Source organism: Asparagus officinalis, chromosome 5 (assembly GCF_001876935.1).
Source record: "Asparagus officinalis chromosome 5, Aspof.V1, whole genome shotgun sequence".
In the NCBI taxonomy this organism is placed as follows: Eukaryota; Viridiplantae; Streptophyta; class Magnoliopsida; order Asparagales; family Asparagaceae; genus Asparagus; species Asparagus officinalis.
The window spans coordinates 553,052-559,816 of record NC_033798.1 but is presented as its reverse complement, the minus strand read 5'-3'; the positions used below and the strand labels follow the sequence as shown (position 1 = coordinate 559,816).

Sequence of the window (6,765 nt, the reverse complement as noted above, 5' to 3'; positions counted from 1 at the left end):
AGGGAGTTGAGATATTTGGTTAGAGTTATATTTGAGTGATTGTGTGAGTTGTAACCAGTTATATTTCTCCTCCATATAGTGAAATCTCCCCTATCCTCTCCCCATGGACGTAGACAATTTGCCGAACTACGTAGATTCTCTGTGTTTGTGGTTTGATTTGTGTCATATTTTTGGTGATTGCAGTCGTGTTTGGTTTAGTTCTATTCTCTCATCGCTCGCCGACTCGTTTGGTTTGCGAGCACGCTTCCACAAAGCGCGTAATAATTGGTATCAGAGCTCCAGACTTGAGATCTAAGGTTTTGGCATTGGGTGGAGGGAGATTCGTTATAGAAGCTTGGTTCTTAGAGTTCTAGCTAGGCTTCGATGGAGATAGCGTTGTGGAGTTGTCGTTGGAGATATCACTTTCCTCGTGTGGTTAGGAGATCATGTTGGAATTCTATCTAGGGTTCAGTTGGGTAATTTCTCAATTTCTATCAAAGTTTGAATCTTTCTTTATAATTTGGAGTGGTTTGTAATAAGAGAAGAAGTTGGTGAAAGTAGCAAGATGATGGCGAGTACAATTCAGGTTGAATTTCAAAACACTAAGATTAGTATGGTGAAGTATGACGGCAAAATCAATTTTGATTTGTTGATGAGCGACGTACAAGACGCTCTCAATGCTCAAAATTTGGAAGAGACCATCATGGTCTATGAGAGACCACCGAAATACGATGAGGCGATACGAGACAAGATGAATAAGAACGTTTGTGGGTTGATCAGGTCTTATTTGGAACAAGAGTTGAAATACGATGTGATTGGGGTGACGTTTGCGATGAAGATGCGGGAGATTCTTAACAATAAGTACCTTACGAAGAGTGTTGAGAATCGGTTGCACTTGCTACGGAGATTATTCAGATTCCAGATGTCCAGAAACACCTCACTAACGGCTCATGTGAACAACTATACAAAGTTATTGTCGGACTTGGCAAACGTGTATGAGAAGATAACGGACGAGTACAAGACGATTATCATGTTAGGCTCCTTACCCTATGAGGAGTATAATATGCATGTAACTAATTCTATATTCAGATGAGAAACTTTATCAAATTAAACCTATTGATATAATTATAGAATTTTATAATGAGATTTTTATCAACCCTAATTAAATTATAGCTATCCATTATTAAGAAATCTAGTATTATTTTTGAAAGACATAAAAATTCACAGTTTATAAAAACACCCTGAATTAAAAAAATTTACAAGTAACCCCTTTAAATCTATTAAAATCGAAAATTTTCAAACAACCCAGAAAAATCTATAAATTACAAATAGAAATTGGTGAACTATCCCTAAAATCATCAAAATGCGCCATGCGTACAAAAAAGTTCCATGTGTCAAATTCCCAAACAAGAAAGTGTCACATCCCTCTATCTTATTAGAAGATGAACATGTGTACAACTAATTCTATCTTCATCTAGGAATATATCCTCATCAAATTAAAACTATCCATAACATAATTATTGATTCTAATAGTCATACATTTGTCAATCCTAATCACATTATTACTATCCATAATAAAAAAATGTAATAATAATTTTTTAATATCCTAAAAATTTAAAATTTATAAAAAAACATCATAAGCTAAAAAAATTAAAAATAACCCCTTAAAAATTCATAAATGACAAATAACCTTGAAAAATACAAAAAATGCTTGAAAGATATAAAAATTTCAAACAACCGAAAAATTAGAAGCAACCCCAAAAAATTCAAAAATCAGAAACAACCCATTGAAAAATTTGAAAGTGCAAACAACCCTTAATAATTTGTAAATTGCAAACACACCGTTAAAATTTAAAAACTATAAACAACCTGCTCAAAATTTTAAAAATTACATATGATCCATTGAAAAATACAAACATTTATGAAGAACCCCATGAAACTTTCTAATTTTATTTTAAAAGAAAATTAGCGAAAATAAAAATATAATCTGCTTCAACTCAAAAACGAGAACCATTGCTCTTCTATACATAACTCATTTAAAAAAAACAAATAAACTCCAAGGCAATCACAAAAGCATGTGGTCGACGTAGCCGCGATGCAGATGAATCCATCCCAAATAGAGGGATGGATAATGGATTCACGCGGAAATGGATTTCATATTGTTATTGTGCTTAGTTGGTTTTAAGTGCTAAAACATGCAATATACCTATCCGAGTAAGGGAGCCTAGTGCTAATATTTGGAGTTCACAATGGATTTGATTTTTGAGTTGTGATGTGTTATATTTTATTTTGTCAAACTTCTTTTAAATAAATAAAATAAAATAAAATAAAGATAGAAAATTAATTTAGCCCAAAATTATTTTCATATTCAGATATACAAAACAGAAAAATAGAACCACACGGGCCGGCATGTACATAACAAGTGTCACATCCCTCATTCTTATTAAAAGATGACACGTGTATAGCTAATTCTATCTTCATCTAAGAATCCTCATCAAATTTTTTTTTTGAGAGAAAGGATGGATTACTGTTAATCATAACAGTAATCCAGCCAGCTAAATTAAAGAAACTTGGCTGTTACATAAATATACACATCCCCAACCAAGAAGAATGTGCACTTGAGTTCAAACAGAATTTACAGACCAAAAGAAAACTCCTGCTCCCCCACAAAAATGACCAAAAGCAGACCCCTGCTCCACCACAACAGCTATACTCCTTCCCAAACATGAGAAAAAACTGTCAGCTACCACCACTACAAAATAGTAGACCATTTTAACTACATACAGTGTTTTTAAGATCAGAAAACAGAACAAGTTTAATATTCTGGAGAAAGAAATCATTCAAGTTGAATCACTGTATTCGTAAGCCTTATAGCATCATTTGTAGACTGTCCATCAGCAGCTCTTTTCCTTCTCCTCTCCTGAAGCCTGGCAGTTCGAGTTGATAAAGGCTTAGAACCTAACCAAAATGATGAAAAGATCAGAACTTTGCTCAAAATCTCCAGAGCTCTCTTCCTCTTGTTTGAAAAAATTCTATCATTACGTTCCTGCCATATACACCATATAAGAGAACATAAAATAACATCTCTTTCCACATTCCATTTAGCTCCCTTATCCATATTCCAATTATTCCAAATATCTTCATCAAATTAAAACTATCCATAACATAATTATAGATTCTAATAGTCATATATTTGTCAATCCTAATCACCTTATTACTATCCATAATTTAAAAATGTAATAATAATTTTTTAGGATCCTAAAAATTTAAAAGTTATAAAAACAGTATAAATTTAAAAAATTAAAAGTAACCCCATAAAAATTCATAAATGACAAATAACCTTTAAAAATATAAAAAATGCTTGAAAGATATAAAAATTGCAAACAACCGAAAATTTAGAAGCAACCCCAAAAATTCAAAAAATAGAAACAACCCATTGAAAAATATGAAATTGCAAACAACCCTTAATAATTTGTAAATTGCAAACACACCGTTAAAATTTAAAAACTATAAACAACCTGCTCAAAAATTTAAAAATTACATATGACCCATTGAAAAATTCAAAAATTTATGAAGAACCCCATGAAATTTTCTAATTTTATTTTAAAAGAAAATTAGCAAAAATAAAATATAATCTGCTTCAACTAAAAAACGAGAACCATTGCTTTCCTATACATAACTCATTTAAAAAAAAAAAAAAAACTCCAAGGCAACACAAAAGCATGTGGTCGACGTTGCCGCGATGCAGATGAATCCATCCCAAATAGATGGATGGATTCACGCGGAATCGAACTTCATAATGTTATTGTGTTTAGTTGGTTTCAAGTCCTGAAACTTGGAATATAACTCTTCGAGCAAGAGATCCTAGCGCTGATATTTGGAGTTTACAATGGATTTGATTTTTGAGTAATGATGTGTTATATTTTATTTTGTCAAACTTCTTTTTAAAAAAATAAAATAAAGATAGAAAAATAATTTAGCCCAAAATTATTTTCATATACAGATATACAAAACGGAAAAATAGAACCACACGGGCCGGCATGTACATAACAATTGTATTACTTGAAGACCAACTCAGTTGAAACATAGCGTCGGAGTGGGCTCCTGAGACTTACTATATACGGTGAGGCCTGCAAGAAAAATTTGGGCTTTGGTATTTGCTGTAGAAATACTGAGATTGAAATATTAAGCTTATTTTTCGATGGGGGTTTCAATGTTTCGATAGGATCATGTCATATTCAGCCCCCCAAAAAAATGATTCAATTTTAGTTTTGGATGCCATGATTAAAGACTAAAGGTCGAATCTATCAGTAATGATACTAGGAATGATTAGAAACAAACAAACAAATAATGATTCAATTTTGTTTTCCCTCTTCATCATTCTCATAATAATTTAGACCGTTCTCAATCCAATTAAAGTTAGTAAGATGCCATTCTTCCAAGGCGTTTAAAGGTGTAGCATTAATCATCCAGGGGGGGTTTATATGAGATTAAGGAAGTTCACGAGAGTCGCGCGCAAGATAGCGAGAGGATCACATCAGCGTCATGAGACGAACAATTAGGGTGTGTTTGGCCACCAACCGAAAATTAGGCCAGCTTCAATCCCGGTCCGGGTCTCTTCTAAATCGGTTTAGAGTTGGACCAATGGGGGTGCTGTTCCAACACTAAACTGATTTTAACGTCTATTTTTGGCCTAAGAAGAACTGATTGAGAAATAGTCCAGTTTTTGTCAGTTGCAAACTAATCCGGAACTGGGCCAGGTTCATGTTGGAATTTTGTCTTTGATTCTTTGTGTAACTTCATAAGAATTAGATAGGGTTAGAGTTCTATCATGATTAGGAGTTTGGATTCTATCATGATTAGGAGTTTGGGTTTTATCGTCATTAGGTCATCTTCAATCCTGATCCGGTTCTCTTCTAAACCGGTTTAGAGTTGGACCAATGGGGTGATGTTCCAACACTAAACTGATTTCAACGTCTATTTTTGGCCTAAGAAGAACTGATTGAGAAATAGTCTAGTTTTTGTCAGTTACAAACTAGTCCAGAACGGACCAGGTTCAGTCCTGATTTAGTTTTAAGAGGACAATATATGCCCACCTCGCTGTCGGAATATAATTCCTGAAATTAGGCACGTGGATAAATAGCAGTACCGTTAGTTTTTATTGTTTTAGTGGGCTCCACGATTAAATGTTTTTTTTTAATTATAATTTAAATAAATAATTAATATTATTCGGGACAACAGATAAAGGAGAGGACCCCTGACCCCCCCCTGTGAACACTAACCAGGATAACAAATCTCATGGAGGAAGGGAAGCCAGCACCGTCTCCTCCAACTTGGTAGCGGTCCCCTTCCCCGGCCGCGGCCACATCAACCCCATGCTCAGCTCTGTCGCCGCCTCTCGCCCCGGGACCCCGCCCTCCTCGTCACCTTGTCGTCCACCGACGAGTGGCTCGGCCTCCTCTCCTCGCATGCTTCCCCGGAAAGTCCGGTTCAAAACAACCCCGAACGTCGTTCCGTCGGAGGCCACGAGGGATCGAACTACGAGGCGTTCATAGCGCGGTGATGTTCAGGATGGGCCGGCGGTGGGGAGCTCGTCGAAGGGCTGGACGTGCTCGCGACGCTGTGTTGCCGACGCTCTGCTGTCGTGGGCCCGGAGATCGGGGCGAGGCGAGGGATTCCGGTGGCGGCGCTGTTTCCGCAGTCCGCTACCACGTTTTTTGACTTGCAGCGTTTTAGTGGACTTCAAGGGAATGGTAAGTCATTTGGTTAGGCGAGATTTTACTAATGCAAATAATCATTTTTCACGAAAACTCTAAAGTTACCATGAAAGTTGTAACCTATGCTTTTATATTCTAATATAAACTAGACTCATTGTATATGATTTGAACCTGAGTTGCTATGAAACAGTTCGATATTATTGTACAAAAAACTTCAAAGTTACGATAAGAGTTGAAGGTTACAATTATATATTCTATCAGTTCAAAATATCAATTCATGAGCGATGATTGTGGATGGAAAAGATTATTAAGAAACAAAAAGCCCATCAAAAAAAAAAGAAAAAAGAAGCACCATTGGAGACACAGACAAAGGGATTACCCACTACTTAACCTTGATATTTCAATTGGATTTTGTGGTTCGAGAACGAAATTTGTATGGTTTAATATCATTGAAATGGAATTTTTAGAGAAAAATTCATGATTTCACGTTTCTCATCTCCTTTATTAGTGAATTGGTCATTTTGCATATATAGCAAGATTTGTCAACTTTATATAATAAACAGAAGTTCGGAATGGGATAATTTCTTCAAAATAATGGCTAGAACTGAAAATATTTTTCTACATTCATAAGTTGTTCAAGATTTTCCTTGAAATTTATGTGATTTAGTCCTTCAAACAAATAGAGGATTATGTTGTGCCCCGGCTTACGAAAGGAAGCACCGGTCAAAAATTGAGGCTCAACTTGTTGTCTTTTAAATGACGCCATCAGAATCCATCTGAAATTAAGTAGTTAGTTAACATCATATTGAAATGAAACATCTTCTAGAAATATAGATATAATTTCGAATATTATTCGTCAAAAGTTTTTTTATTTTTTTTCCCTTTTCCTTTTTTGAAACTATGCCAAAAAGTATCTCTGAGGCATAGTTCGCTCGACAGGTCAAGAAACCGCGCAGCTCAACTACCTCCCGAGACGCTCCTCTTCGCACCTACCAGAATTCAGCGGCCGAGTCGACACCCTCCGATTATTCAACGAAGCCATCTCCTGGTCCACCAAATCCCACTCCCT

At 35.5% G+C, this 6,765-nt stretch overlaps 1 pseudogene; it reads left to right on the top strand.

Moving 5' to 3' along the window:
* LOC109843893 overlaps positions 5,247 to 6,765 on the top strand; it is a 2,375-nt pseudogene continuing 856 nt past the window's right edge.